The following is a 16,241-nucleotide window of genomic DNA, read 5'->3' on the forward strand; positions in this document are numbered from 1 at the left end:
TTTGGACAAGAAGATTTTTAAAGTTTTTCCTTTCGGTTGCCATGGCAACCAGAGTTCTGCATGGAATTCATTTCTTTGAACAATTTTGAAAGGGGGCCACCCAAGGAACATTCCTGTGAAGTTTGGATGAAATTGGCCTAGAGGTTTATGTGGAGAAGTTGTTTAAAGTAAAAGTTTACAGACGGAAGACGGACGGCGGACATCAAGCGATCACAATAGCTCACCTTGTGACCCCGTGACAGGTGAGCTAAAAAAAAAGATGACCGCGTCGGGAATCGAACCCTGGACCGCCGCGGCAATAAAGACATTTTTCCGTTGTCGTAACCAATAGCATTATAGCTGAAGTAGTGAATAATGACTTCAAAATATAGATATTTATAATCGAGACAGTTTATCTGGAGTAAAAGCGTGATAAACGCTTTTCGATTTTCATCGTAAAAAGTAGTAAAAACAGCAAATTCTCAAGTGTTTCCATAACATAAAGTTTGTCAGTAATTAAGTTTTAAAGCCTTTTTAAGAAATCTTGCATTTATTTCAAGATATCTAAAAATTTTTTTAAAAATTTTGTTGTCGAACGATCTGGAGGCATGCCGCTTTAAACTGTTCCTAAATATTCAAATAATATAATATGATGTTTAGTCAAGTGATACACATAATTTGTTGCATAAATGGCATGAAAAATACACACCATGCTAGACTATGTCATACTGCTTTCATGAAATTCTTAATGTGACGTGTCTAAATGCCTTCAGTTACTTACTTAAGGTTTAGCAGTATATCACAAAACAACAGAAATTTTTAGTAAACGAACAGCATCTTGACAAACAACTTATCTGTCCAATACATGTTTTATTGTTCTGTATACCACAGAGTTGGATACTTAAAATATTCTAAAGGAGTTGTTTCCCTTTAAAAAATAATGCCATTTGTAAAGAAGTAAATGTAAACAATTGTCAAAAATGATGTTTTACCTAGTTATGTTAAGTTTAAACACTGGTACATTGTTGCAAATGCATCAGAACGAAGACATGTAACAACTTTTTAAAAATGGTGAGTTTTTAAAGGCACTGAACTGTCCAGAAGTGTGGCCCCTTCATGCAGTCCCTTTCCGGAATTCAATACATATATGAGTAAATTGATAATGGTTTTGTACAATAATATAAATGTTTTATATGCTGTTAAATTTTCATGTAAAACAATGCTTTCTTTCTATAATTTGATGATGTTCGAACTTTTTTCTCCGAAACATGGACCCCCTTACAGAAGCAAGCCTCTGTGGCGTACATGCTGCGTATTTGCTGTGTATATGCCGCGAACACAGTAGTACGCCAGAGGAGTACATTTTACATACACCGCATGCCGCGTACTATTTCGACGAGTACACAGCATGTACGCAGGAGGTCACTAGTACACTTCAAGTACACAGCACAGACTCTGAAAATTTAAGGAGTACACTGAATGTACGCAGGAGGGACTTGTACAAGAAAATAGTACACTGCATGTACACCGCAGATACTTTGAAATTTGTGCAGTACACTTCATATACGCGGGAAAGACTTGTACAATTTCTTTTGGCATTTATACTTAGTTTTTTTTTATAAGTTAAAGTCTGAAGTAAACTTCATATATGCGGGAGGGACTTGTTCATTTTCTTTTGGTGTTTATACTTTGAATTTTTTTAAGGTAAAAGTCTGAAGTACACTTCATGCAGGAAGGATTTGTACATTTTTTTATTTTTTTTGGAAGCAAGAACTTGATTTCGGAGTAACTTTTATCTTAATAGCATAGAATAGTTCAGATTACCGGTATTCTGAACAATGAAAAATTTCAAAACTATTTGCAATGTTCATTTGTGAAGCTTACATCTTAGTGATTTCTGAGCTGCACCTTGCATGCAGTGTAAAAATATATTCTTTTTCATTTTGAATTAATCCTGGAGCTTTCTAACTTGGATAATTGAAAAGCCTTATTTGAACTTCATTGCATTACATTTTGTAATACATGAAATAATTACCAAGATAAGGCCTCAACAGCGCCCGAATGAGAAGAATTAATAGCTCTCACTGTTATTTGAATACTCTTAAGCAAAACACCATTCTATCATGTTTTATAAAGGCTTTAATGCTCATTATGTTAACTCATTAAGGCCTCACCAAATTAAAAAGTTGTTCATCGGATTTGCCGCTCGTATATTTTCAGAACGTTTTTGGCTAATTGCGCTCGCCCCATTGGAAAAAATCAATCCAAAATTTTTTGGTGCGCTACTTTTACGGACATAAAAGTGTATAAATGCTTATATAATTCCAGTCCTAGATTGTTCTCAGATGGATTTTAATCAAAATAAATACATACTACACACACAATGTCTATAATAAATCATAACACTTATATTTAGTTGCATTTAAGTTGTTTCCCCTTGATGCAGTTATGCCATTTTCTTCAAATGTTTACCAAATTACATGCTACAAAAATTGATTTATTTCATTGAAATGTGGATGAAGAAAAGCATTCTAATTTAATTGATAACATCAATCTACATTATTTTGGTAAGGGTAAATACTTATTGATGCATGTCACTTATCTTTTTTCGTTTTTTTTCTGTCCAAATGATCAGCATTTGCATACGAAAGTTGGTGGGGTAAGGAATTTACATCATCACAGCAGTTTCGCCACAAGAGTACACAGCATGTATGCAGCAGGAGTACACAGCATGTACGCCGCAGGAGTACACAGAATGTACGCCGCAGGAGTACACAGCATGTACGCCGCAGGGGTAGTACACCGCAGGCTCATTTGCATGTGAAAAGTGTATGTGCCGCATACATGCTGCGTACTATTTCCCGCATACTAAATTCCTCCAGCGTACATCCTGTGTACTATGTAGTCCACAGCATGTACGCAGCAAGTAGTACGCGGCAGAGCTTATTTGCATGTCAAAAGTGTACTACAAACGTACTATCGGTGTATGTGCGGTGTATATCCTGCGTACTATTTAAAGCCCTTGATTTCAGTACACATCATGTACGCATCATATACGCTGTATGTACACAGCAAGAGTACGCAGCAGGCCTTTTTCTTCTGTAAGGGCCTAACTCTTAAAACCATTGTAAGAAAAAATTTCTTTAAATTCTCAAACTTGAAAAGCAAAAGAATGCTCTTCATCAATATTTTGTTATCTCAATTTTTTAAATTTTTTTTTACGCTAATACTGGTTTTGTCATGGAATGGCCCATAATGTAGTTTAAATCCATCCAGTGTGTATTCCTAAGTAAATTTGCATTTACTATAAGGCATACAATATAAGGTTTTTATGATTTCATTTAAAACAGAAGGTATTATTAAAGCTTCTCTTTGTTGAGCTTTTGTAATCACACCAACAGTATTGTATGGTATAAATTACAGTTTGCTATTTATTTGTCTTTCTGGTACTGGAAACAATAAGTAAGAAAGCATCAATTACTCATGGAGACATATCAAATTATTTACAGGCATTTGAGGGCTTTGTTTCACAATAATCCAATTTCCAGACAATAAACCTCGAACTTGATGAATCGTCTGTCATACAAGCTTCTTGTTTCCATCCAGTAAAATAGGGAAACCGTCAATCTACAGGGCACATTTTCAATATATAGCCTCATTGCAATATTTCTTTAAACTTCATTATAATTATTAAAGTTGTTACAAAGAGCTCATTTCATGAGGAAACTTAAAAGCTGGCTGTGAGATAAGTACCTGACTAATGTAATTACACTACTGCGCTCTCTTCCTTCATTGAATTACTGAAAACATTTTAGTCCAAGAATGTTTTTAATTATTTTAATTTTTTTGTGATGATGGATTTCTTCCGTTTTTTTATCAGCGTGAATTACGAGCTTTCAATCGAAGGGAAAAGGATGATAATTTGAAGAATTGTTTTCTATTTTTGTGGGACTTTTAAAAGTTCCTAAAATGCTCATTTCAAACCCATTAATAGAGGTTTACAAAGGGTTGTGATCATCATTCATTTAAAGAGTGAATGAATTATAATTGGAGCTGAAGAGATTTCTGGCAGGGAAATATATTTCTTCAATTTAAACACAGGCTGTCAGTGGCTGAAATGAAATTAAAATACTGGAAGCTTATGCAATAATTGAATGCAGTTTTGTTACATAATGAAATAATTCACTTAACACGTGTTTATTGCCAAATGAAATTTGTTTCTCCTTCCCCCCAAAAAATATCAAAGAAATGTTCTGTACAGCAATGCTAAATTAGACATGCAGAAGTTGACTTCTGTAAAGTTAGTAGTTTTTCCCCTTCCAGTTGAAAGCTTGTCAAGACTATAGATGTTTGTCACCGTATGTCCTTGGTTCAGTGGGCCATGCAGTAACAAGCTTCAATACCGAAAGATGAATAAAATGACTATAACAACAGCTGCCTAAACATGTATGCCCCCCACACTTGGTTGTCTTATTTTCAGTCCAGTGATCACTATGAACACTTGAACTACTAGCCCCCAAAACACTAGGGGTCATCTACTTCATAAGTCCAATCATGCCATCAAGTTTGAAGATACTGGGTCAAGCGGATTTCAAGTTATTGAGCAGAAACTGTTTTCAAGGTTCAGGCCCCTGTGTGCTTGGTCTTTGACTTACTGACCCCCAAAACAGTAGAGGTCATCTACTTCATTAGCCCAATCATGCTATCAAATCTGAAGGTTCTGGGACAAGTGGTTCTCAAGTTACCATGCAGAAATAGTTTTCAATGTTTAGGTCCCTCGACCTTGACCTTTCATCAAAAAAACACTAGGGTTAAATTCTATTTCATAAGCCCAATCATGCTATCAAGTTTAAAGGTTCTGGGTAAAGTAAATCTCAAGTTATTAATAGAGCAGAAACTGTTTCTAAGGTTCAGGCCCCTGTGACCTTGATCTTTGACCTACTGACCCCAAAATAAAGAAGGATCATCTGATTCATAAGCACAATCAGGCTATCAAGTTTGAAGGTTCTGGGTTGCATGGTTCTCAAGTTATTAAGCGAAATCAGTTTTCAAGGTTCAGGCCCCTATGACCTTGACCTTTGACCTCAAAACAATATGGAACATATATTTCATACGCCCTATCAGGCTGTCAAGTTTGAGGTTCTGGGTCAAGTGATTTTCAAGTTATTGAGCTGAAACTGTTTTCAAAGTTCAGGCCCTTGTGACCTTGACCTTTGACCTACTGACCCATAAAACTATAGAGATCATGTACTTCAAATCATACTACCATGTTTGAGTGTTCTGGGTCAAGCGGTTCTTAGTTAATGGGTGGAAACCTTTCACTCTACTGACAGACAGACCAACCGATTGGTGCACAGCAATATACACCCTCTTCGAAGAAGGGGGGCATAAAAAAAATGATACAGATCACACATGAGCAACTGCTCCACAAGTTATGTTACAACTACATGGTTTAATTTTACACAGTTACAGAAAGGACAGCAAACACTGTCTCATTAATTTCATGAACTATCACAATATTAAGACCAGCTTGCCTATTGATTGTGGTAATCCTGTGTGGTTGCCTTTTGTTACTGCTATCTCCCCTGATTGATTACTATGATTAAAATCCTGCTACCATGGAAATTAAAACTTCTCCAAGTTAGGCTGTCAGAAATACTCACAGTATTTGAAATGTATTTTATATTACATGATAATTAAATTTGTAATGTTTCTGTGCTAATACTTTTTATAATACAAAATTGTTTTTTCTTATTACAATGTAATAAATTGTGAATTACTGCAAACAGCTGGAGCCAGGGCTTCTGAAGAAACCATTTTTTAATTGCCACACTTGTCTCAAAGACAAGTAAATAGATATAACAAAAACAATTTATTCTCCTGACTGAGGTGAACAGTTTTATGACAGGGGGTATTCAACACAAAAACTAGACAGTTTTTTTTTAACGAAACATAATGTCTCCCCACAAGGGCTGGTATCTTTTTGAAATAGAATGTGGCAGTAAATTTATACTGGTATTTTTCTGAAAGAGAATGTGCAAAAATGTGTTAAAACAGAAAAACATACTGAAAATAATGAAAACTATGAAGATTTTATAGATATTATCAAAGGGCTGTAACTCTGTGAAAAAAATCATAAGAAGATATAGAGCAGACACAAATTTAAGCTATATGACCTTAAAACTCCAAGTGTGCCTTTGACCCTTGGACTCCAGTTGTTGGCTTGACATTATCGTCTTGGTGATTTTGACCTTGAATCTAGTGGCCTCTCTTGTGCTCTGCACTGCACGTCGGTGATGTTAAAAGCTGATGATAAGTTTATGAAGATCTGATAAGATGTGCAGCAAACACAAAAGACAGAAGGATGGACGGATGGATGGATGGATAACAAAATGGCATATGTGACTCTAGTATAGCTCCCATATATGTTGTATCTTGGGGTATAACAATAGATTTAAAATTCAGGACAGGCAGGCACCTACCTTTCTATATTGCAATTTTTGATGATATCAACATGCTAAGAACAAGTGCTATTTGTAAAATACATATGCCCCCAAGATGGCAGTCGGGTAAGTAATTTTCTATGCTGTGACCTTGACTTCTGACCAACAGGCTTAAAAAACTACACGGGTCATCTGCTGACTGCAAACAACCATCCTATGAAGACTGACAGCACTCGGTGAACATAAATAAGTGTAAATGATCATTTCTGTTAAACTTCAGGAACAAATCCATTACCTGATCAAACCTTTAACAGAAAATAGGAAAACTGAAAAAATGCCATAATAAATGTGTTACGGGTGACCTTTAAATTTATGTACTTTTGAAAAACTGGTATTAAATTCAATACAAATGATCAATTAATCAATCAAGATATAAAGGCATTTTAAAGGCTTCAGTGAACAAATGCACACATTATCTTCACATCAAAGGTGTTTAATCCTGAAAAGAAACATCAAAAACATTTTTGCATTTTCTCCTCATCAAATTGTGCTATTGATTGTAATTCTGTTATGGAAGTGTTATCAGAGCAATTCTCTTAAGCAAGACAAAATGGAAAATTGAAGAAGACCGCTATAATCAATATGCTAATATTTGTTGGGCTGATAATAATATCCAAGTTTTGTTTCCTGGTAGAAATCAGGGGCTAATGTATTGGAAAGATTGCTAGTGTGATTGCTAAGTTGTCTTTTGTGAACATAGAATTGCTTTAAGTGCATTCTCTAGTCATTGTCATTCATATTTTCTTTGTAATAAAATTTATGGAATCATCTCAGTTTACACAAAATAATGGACATTTACATATTTTATGTATTGGCAAGCTTTATCTGATAATGTTATTTAGTTTTTAGAAATTCCCATACAAAGACCTGGTGCCATAAATATAAAAGGAAAATAAAAACATGCTTTCAACTCAATTTCAATCAATTATCAACTTACATTGTTCTCAAAATAATGTAAATATCATATAAATATTAATGTGACAAGAACACTAAGTGCTTTGTTAAGGACAAAGAAAACATACCATTTAAATAAATAAAAAAAACAAGAGGGCCATGAAGGCCCTGTATCGCTCACCTGACCTACGAATCATCAAGATTAACATTCTGACCAAATTTCATAAAGATATGGTCATAAATGTGGCCTCTAGAGTGTTAACTAGCTTTTTCTTTGATATGACCTAGTTTTTGACCCTACATGACCTAGATTCAAACTGGACCTTGAGATCATCAAGATTAAAATTCTGACCAAGTTTCATGAAGATACAGTCATAAATGTGGCCTCTACAGTGTTAACAAGCTTTTCCTTTGACTTGACCTGGTGACCTAGTTTTTGACCCCAGTTGACCGAATATCAAACTCTTCCAAGATTTTATTGAGAGTAACATTCTGACCAAGGTTCATTAAGATTGGGCCAAAATTGTGACCTCTAGAGTGTTAACAAGCTTTTCCTTTGATTTGACCTGGTGACCTAGTTTTTGACCCCGGATGACCCAATATCAAACTCGTCCAAGATTTTATTGAGGGTAACATTCTGACCAAGTTTCATTAAGATTGGGCCAAAATTGTGACCTCTAGAGTGTTAACAAGCTTTTCCTTTGATTTGACCTGGTGACCTAGTTTTTGACCCCAGCTGACCCAATATCAATCTTATCAAAGATTTTATTGAGGGTAACATTCTGACCAAGTTTCATTAAGATTGGGCCAAAATTGTGACCTCTAGTGTTAACAAGCTTTTCCTTTGATTTGACCTGGTGACCTAGTTTTTGACCCTGGATAACCCAATATCAAACTCGTCCAAGATTTTATTGAGTGTAACGTTCTGGCCAAGTTTCACAAAAATTAGGCCAAAATTGTGACCTCTAGAGTGTTAAAAAGCTTTTCCTTTGATTTGAGCTGGTGACCTAGTTTTTGACCCCAGATGACCCAATATTGAACTTGTCCAAGATTTAACTGAGGTTAACATTCTGACCAAGTTTCATTAAGATTGGGTCAAAATTGTGACCTCTAGAGTGTTAACAGTCAAATTGTTGACGACGACGGACTGACAACTGACGGACAACGGACACAGGGCGATCACAAAAGCTCACCTTGAGCACTTTGTGCTCAGGTGAGCTAAAAACCCACAACATTATGTGCATTGAATTGCAAGGTAAATAGAATATTTCATGTGAAAGATTACTTAAGTTCCCCGCAGAAAAGAAGTTGTATCGACAGTGGTTGTGCAGAAAATGTTTCACAGTAATGCTACACTGATTTTTTTTATGTTTCTCAGATATTTTGACCAAAAGGGAAAAGGGAAAAATAAAAGAAACAAGATGGCCATGACGGCCCTAGATCGTTCACATGAGTTTCAGAGCTTAAACAGGCTAGAAAGTGATGATCATAATATGCTCCAGCTGTCGAAAGTTCCAGAGGCAGTAGAAGTAAATGAACCTAATCAAACTATATCCTTTATTTCTCAAGTATCAGCAAAATGGGTGTTTAAGTGACATATCCAAAGAGTGCTTTATCATTTGCATATAAGGAGAAATTAGCTATAAAGATTTTGGACCTGGGTACAATGACTGCACTTAGTTTCATTTGATATTCATGTCACAACCTATAAATTCCAGTTTTGGAATTTAACAGCATGGTTTGGTCAACAAATGCAAATAAATAAAATTCTTATTTATCTTGTCCACAAACTGACATATTCAAAAAAGTCTTTAGCAATTTTGCCCCTTTAGTTGGTTTTAAAATAGTCAGGACCCATGTTGACAAACAGCATATTACATATTCTCTGTGCCCTATTTCAGTATTGAGCTGCAGCCTTTATGGAAAGCCATATGCGTGTTGAACTCTATTTACATCAGAAGAATGATTAATTGCCCAACAACAATGTGTAATCACATGTAAATTGCCAAGTGTCTAAGGGGTCCATTACTTTAACAATTAACAAATTAGTTAACATTAACAATGATAGAGATTATAACAGGACAGGAGCATTTTGTTTTTTGTGAACAAAGAAACTGGGCCTGCTATAGTTTTCAAATATAACTACAATACAACAATTACATATGTATGATGGAAGAGCTATTTCCAGTTCCTCTACAGACTGAACATGTTCCTTGAAAACTACCAGAATAACATCACTAAAAAAAACATTTATTTTTGTATTCCCGTAAGCATTTGGTAGAAACAATAATCAACAATTCCACATGATGTGCCATATTTGGTGAAAACCGTATTTGTCATTCTTCCAAGTTTATCATAATTAAGGAGGATGTTGTCTGTTTCTGCTTGCTTTATGATTCAGTACACACGGGAGCCTCTGGAAACTTCATGCTTATCAAACTCTTGTTAAGTCTTCTGCCGGTTTCAAAAATCTATAGTTAATTTGGAGCCAAGGAATGACCCTAGAGAGCTAAATACTGGGTTTTCATTTATCAAAAACAATATCAGCTAGAACCAGGCACACAGTTTTCCAAAATTATGTATCAAACAAACGTTTATATAAATCTCTTGAGAGAAGCCATCTAAAACAGAAATTTTCTCCATAATTTGTGCGTTCTGTTCTCTGCGGAAGAATAAAGATCTTCCGTCATAATGGGAAATTTGCGTTTCTTATCAAGAAACAAAAACTCCCTCCAGGCACATGCAGATATGAAATATAACAAAATAAGACAGGAAGATGTATTTGGATATGCACACAATTTCCAGGAGTAGCAAAAAAGCAACAATATCTTGTCTTCCAGTCATTTTCTTCTTATTTGCTGAGCATTTCTCAAATAGCTTTGTTGGACTGTGTGGTAAAGAGTTTTCTTCAACTAGTAAATTTTGGTTTTCCATATATATTTAACTCGAAATTACATATGAAATTCATTAAAATTCTGCTTAAGCCAGTGCTTGGGGAGCGGGGCTAAAGGGCGATGATGTGCATTTCATTACCTCTTATGAACAGAATCAAACCGAGTGCTATTATTTTGGTTGGTTGCATTCTGTACTTCCAAAGGATCTTACAGATTTTATTAATCATGCAGTAATTTCAAAATTTCAATTGAGAACTAATGAGTTGGATGCACAGTATTCATCAGTGTTCAGATTTACATTTGTCGTTTTCTGCACCAAAACACAGGTATATTTTCAGATATTCCTTTACCTGGCAACATCAGGCTATATGTAATTTTTTTTTTAAAGAGTTTCTGCAATTTCTGTCAAACAAAGTCAACACCAGGATCTATTTTGTGCTACTGATACTGAACTGGCAAAGCTTTAAAATGAACACTGAATTACAGTATAAAGTAAGGTAACTCTCTTTAAAAATAAGAGTTTGTACAGCAGTACAGATCAAAATATTATAATAATAAACCATGCTATGTATGTATGTCACAATACCTGAACCTTCAAATGACATGTAGAATTTCTTCCAAAACAACCAGAACATACCGCATAGTAAACACACAAAACAAAATCCAAGTTTCTATACAAACAGAAACTTTCTAATCAAATATTCTCCCTAAAGAGTTAATTGAAACATTTTCAGCAACCACTAAATATTTTATACTGACAACTTAAAGTCTGCACTGGAAACAAAACTGTCAAAGAAATGTTTCTGAATTAATGACAGAAATAAACTTGTCTTCTTAGGAAAATAAATAAAACTACATAATGGAAAAACAGTCTCACTTATGGAAAAAATATGCATATAAAAACCTAGATGTCCTTTTTTTTATTCTCACATAATGTGTGCTTATCTTCAGAAAAATGTTCTTCCTGTCTCAGTATTTACAGCTCATAAGTTAATGACTATGATTTCCTAAGGATTGAGAACATTATGAAGAACAAGGTCAAGCAAATTCTTTAAATAAATCAAAGTTTAATTGTTGTACATGAATGATAAAAACTGAAAAATAACCATTAACAGTAGCACTAGACATGACTAGCAGTATAGTGACATACCCGACTAGGGGTACATGGTGTAGCATGGATAATAAAGGCAATATTTAATTTTTTGTGCAAACATCTCTAAAACGGTGCCAAACATAATGATAAATAAACTACATCTTTGACACACCAGTAGTCCTGAGCAGTTGAACGACTCATATTTGTCTAAGAAAATGTTGTTAATCATTGAAAACCCTAACAATTCTTTCAAAAATGTTGGCCATCCATGTTTAATTAGTCAAAGAAATAAAAGAAATTTAAACCTTGTATTTCTTTAATGGAAACTGTAACTGATCACTTTCTAATTTTAATACAAGACATCGCTCACCTGAGTATTATTGCTCTTAATGATAAGATCAAGTTTTGACATAGATCACATGGGCATACACATTAAATATCATCAGGATAAAAAATTTCTTGTAACTGTCCCTTTTGACCTAGTCACATACTAGTCAGGGCCAATCTCCATATCAAGTTTGAGGGTCCCAGGCTCAAATGCTGTATTTCTGTACTAGCATGACTATTTCTTATCCTGGAAGACTTAAATAACATTTAAAACCAATCTCATTAGATGCTGCTGAGGTATATTCATTTACATAAAATAAAGGGAGGTAATTTGTCATAAATTCAGTCAAAAGTTATCTACCCTGATTGTCCGAGTCCATCTAATGGCATAAATTTCAAATCAGCATCTTCACTGGTTACTGAGATACACCCATTTTAATTTGAAACAAAGGGAGGTAATTTGACATAAAATCAGTCAATATTATCTACACTGATTGTCTCAGTCCAACTAATGACAATAATGAAATTTAAAATGAGTCCTATAAATACTTACTGAGATAAATCCATTTTTATAAAAATCAGGGGAGGTAATCATGCATTGGTATATGCATGTAGAAGATACAGGGTACAAGCTTTTACAACAATATATTAGAAAAGTATTCATATCGATAAACATTCATTCAAGAGTTATCTAACATGACTATTTCTTACCATGGAAGACATAAATAACCTTTCAAACCAATCTCATTAGAAGCTGCTAGGTATATTCATTTACGTAAAAAAATAAAGGGAGGTAATTTGCCATAAATTCAGTCAATATGTATCTTCACTGATTGTCCAAGTCAATCTGATGGCATAAATGAAATTTCAGATCAGTATTTTCATTAGTTACGCAGATATACCCATTTTAATTTGAAATAAAGGGAGGTAATTTGATATAAAATCAGTCCATAGTTATCTACCCTGATTGTCTCAGTCCAACTAATGACAATAATGAAATTTCAAATGAGTCCTTTAAGTACTTACTGACATTAATCCATTTTGATTAAAATCAGGGGAGGTAATCAGATATAAAATAACTCCGGAACCTACAATTAGTTCTGATAGATTAATCATAGAATCCAAGATTTATTGTTGTTGAAGATATTTTGCAAGTTTGTATCAAATCAAACCATAAATGAAGTCTCTATATGGCTGCAAAAGCCAAAATAGCAAATTTTGGCCCTTTAAGGGGCCATAACTCTGGAACCCATGACGGGATCTGGCCAGTTTTCGAAAGGAACCGAGATATTATGCCAATACAAGTTGTGTGCAAGTTTGATTAAAGTTGATTGCAAAAATGTTGTCTCTATCATGTTCACAAGCCAAAAATAGCAAATTTTGGCCTTTTAAGGGGCCATAATTCTGGAACCCGTGATGGGATCTGGCCAGTTTTCGAAAGGAATCGAGATATTATGCCCATACAAGTTGTGTGCAAGTTTTATTAAAGCTGATTGCAAAATGTGGTCTCTATCATGTTCACAAGCCAAAAATGGCAAATTTTGGCCCTTTAAGGGGCCATAACTCTGGAACCCATGATGGGATCTGGCCAGTTTTCGAAAGGAACCGAGATATTATGCCCATACAAGTTGTGTGCAAGTTTGATTAAAATCAAATACAAAATGTGGTCTCTATCGTGTTCACAAGGAAATTGTGAACGGACGACAGACGAAGGGCGATCACAAAAGCTCACCATGTCACTACGTGACAGGTGAGCTAAAAACATCCTTTAGTTATAATTAACACTATTCGATCTTTTTTTATCCACAGTTAAAAAATAAACACAATGTGTACGCAGAATTAGGCACTTTACAAAGCTAAATAGGCAAGCAAGATTGCAAATTTGAAAACTGTGAACATGTGCCAGCAAAGAAATGATGAAAGACCGGGACTTTTTCTAAGAAATGTTAAATGGGCAAGCCAGATTGCAAATTTGAAAACTGTGAACATGTGCTAGCAAAGAAATGATGAAAGACTGAGACTTTTTCTAAGAAATGTTCAATTTCCTTAAATTTTATAAACACAACCTAAGTGCATGCAAAAACATAACAAATGCTATCAAAAAATGCAAGTTTAGGAATAATTCTGGACCTTATTATGAGTATGTTTCAACTTAATACATGTATAATGCTTTAATTTGCCATAAAGTGGCCCTCGCCGTAGAAATAGCACCGAAATGTTGCTAGAACAAGAATACTATCAATAAACAAGTCTTTATTTTTCCTCTAGAATCATTTTTGAGGAAACTGTCTGTTTTTCAAATGGATGTATGTTCTGGATTAGAAACATAAAAAAATCCTAGTTCCATCTTTTCTGTGAACTGAAAACAATTACTGTTATGTTTTATTTACATTTCAAACACATACACTACAACATTATCTTCAGTGTTTGGACTAATGATGAGTAAACAATATCTATGCTACAACAAATCATTTATGTTAATGAAACTGACTTATTAATAGTTATTAATTATTCCAGTTTTTTTTTTTTTATAGAAACTATACTGATTGATATACCAGTAACTCCTGCTAGCTGATGTGAACTTGTAGTGTAAATTTTTGCAACAGCATATTCCAAAAAGGTACACTTTCAGCAAATTAAGAGATTTTAAAGGCATCCTGTCTTTATCACTATGTCCCAATTTTGAAGCATTCTACAACTTTATAGTACTGAAATAGTATTAAAGGTGGTCAATCACATTTAATCAACATTTAATGACATTTTTTACTTTTTGTATATTCTGGTAGAGAATTATTTAAGGAACAAAAAGACCGATTACATAGAGTTAGATTCTTATTTGAAATGTATATTTTATTATTTTTATAAAATTTTGTAATTACTCCCCTTTAATATGAAAGTATATAAAAAGCTGGGTATTTCTTTTTATTTCGATACAATGTCTAGTTTTACATTTGCATTTGATAGACATATTAACTATTGAACAATCTGAACCAAAATGCAAGTTTTAAAGCTGTGTGTAGCTTCTGAATTCATTTATTTCCAATCTATCTTGGTTGCGCAACCAAGATAGGCAAAGGGAGGTAATAATAATTTTTCAAACTTGCGTTTCTAATGAATTCCATCTAAATACATAATTTTTAATCCAAATATTTTACAAATATATTACAATACGTCTAATATTTATACACTTCCTTAGGCAAAGTATGTTTATCAAATTTATACTTATGATAAAACAACTTTATCTTGGTTGGGCAACCAGGATAGGAAAATGAAATTTTAAAAATACCTCCTGTGAAAATCTAATTTTTATTAAGTGTTAAGTGAACATAAATGAGTGTAAATGATCAGATGCTAAGTTTCGAACAAATCCGTTACATGGCCAAAATCTGATTATCCACCTTTAATTAAGTTCTAAAAGTCTTAATCAAACTATTTGTATGTCAAAGCAATCTTTACTGACTAACCGGAATTCATTTCCAATCTTGAGGTCACTCAGATGTTGACCTTTGACTTTACAGAACCCTAAAGCAGTAGTGGTCATCTACCGACCACAGGCAATCATTTTAAAATATAACATCACTCTGTAGGCCAAAGCCTACGTTCCTTATCGAGCAGACACCGATTTCTGTCCAAAGGTCAATGTGACCTTGACCTAATACCTAATGACCTTTTTCCTACAGCAAAGAGGTCATTTAATAACACAGGCAATCATCCTATGAAACTTGAGCTTGTGACAATAAGCATTCTCTTGTTACTGATTAGAAACCGAATGGTCAACTGACCGACCAACCGGTCAGTTAATCAACCAACAATTAGCAACAACAATCTTCTTTCTACTTCTAAGGGGCTTGGTGTGGAGGGCATAATTTTCAATTCATACATATGAAGACATTTAAAAAAATCTTAATTTTCTGCTCAATAAGACAGTCCTGAACATCTCTGAAAGTAATTTACATTTAAATTAAACATTATTGTTTGTGGTATGTTTTAGGACTGCTTTTGCGAAACTATCTTGGAAAACTATCTTAAAATTAAATTACAGATGCAATATTTCCTTGCTTTATTTCTTTTTAATTATGGCATGCATAATGCTTCAATGTGTGTCTGTTAGGAGGACATTGGTGTCCTATTTCCAGTACTGCTACTTGCTGACAATGACTAGTTAAAATCAACTTTCACATTACATTAGGGTGGGGACTTCAAGACATCCCCAAGCTGAACAACATTCCTTTTAAGTTTTATGATTTCAGGTCAAATATTTCTTGAGATGTGTGCAACTCAAAACTTAAGGCCCTTTAAGGAGTCCATCCCAAACAACTCCCTCCACCCTCACTGTGCACAACTTCACATGTTGAATGATATTCCTACATAGTTCTACGACACTTTGTCACGGACCATAACTCTGGTCTGACTGAATGGACCCCAAAACAAAACCCCAGGTGCAGAACTTTTTATGCTGAACAAAAATCCTATAATATTTCACGACACTAGGTGAATTTATACTTTCCAAAATACATGGGACGCAAACATTTAGGTATTTTATATTTTTGA

At 34.2% G+C, this 16,241-nt stretch overlaps 1 protein-coding gene across 2 annotated transcripts in view; it reads right to left on the reverse strand.

The window, feature by feature from the left end:
* Positions 1-16,241, reverse strand: part of LOC123549096 (uncharacterized) — a 74,364-nt gene that overhangs the window by 32,518 nt on the left and 25,605 nt on the right. The gene's annotated exons all lie outside the window — the stretch shown is intronic.

Source organism: Mercenaria mercenaria, chromosome 6, assembly GCF_021730395.1.
Source record: "Mercenaria mercenaria strain notata chromosome 6, MADL_Memer_1, whole genome shotgun sequence".
NCBI lineage: Eukaryota > Metazoa > Mollusca > Bivalvia > Venerida > Veneridae > Mercenaria > Mercenaria mercenaria.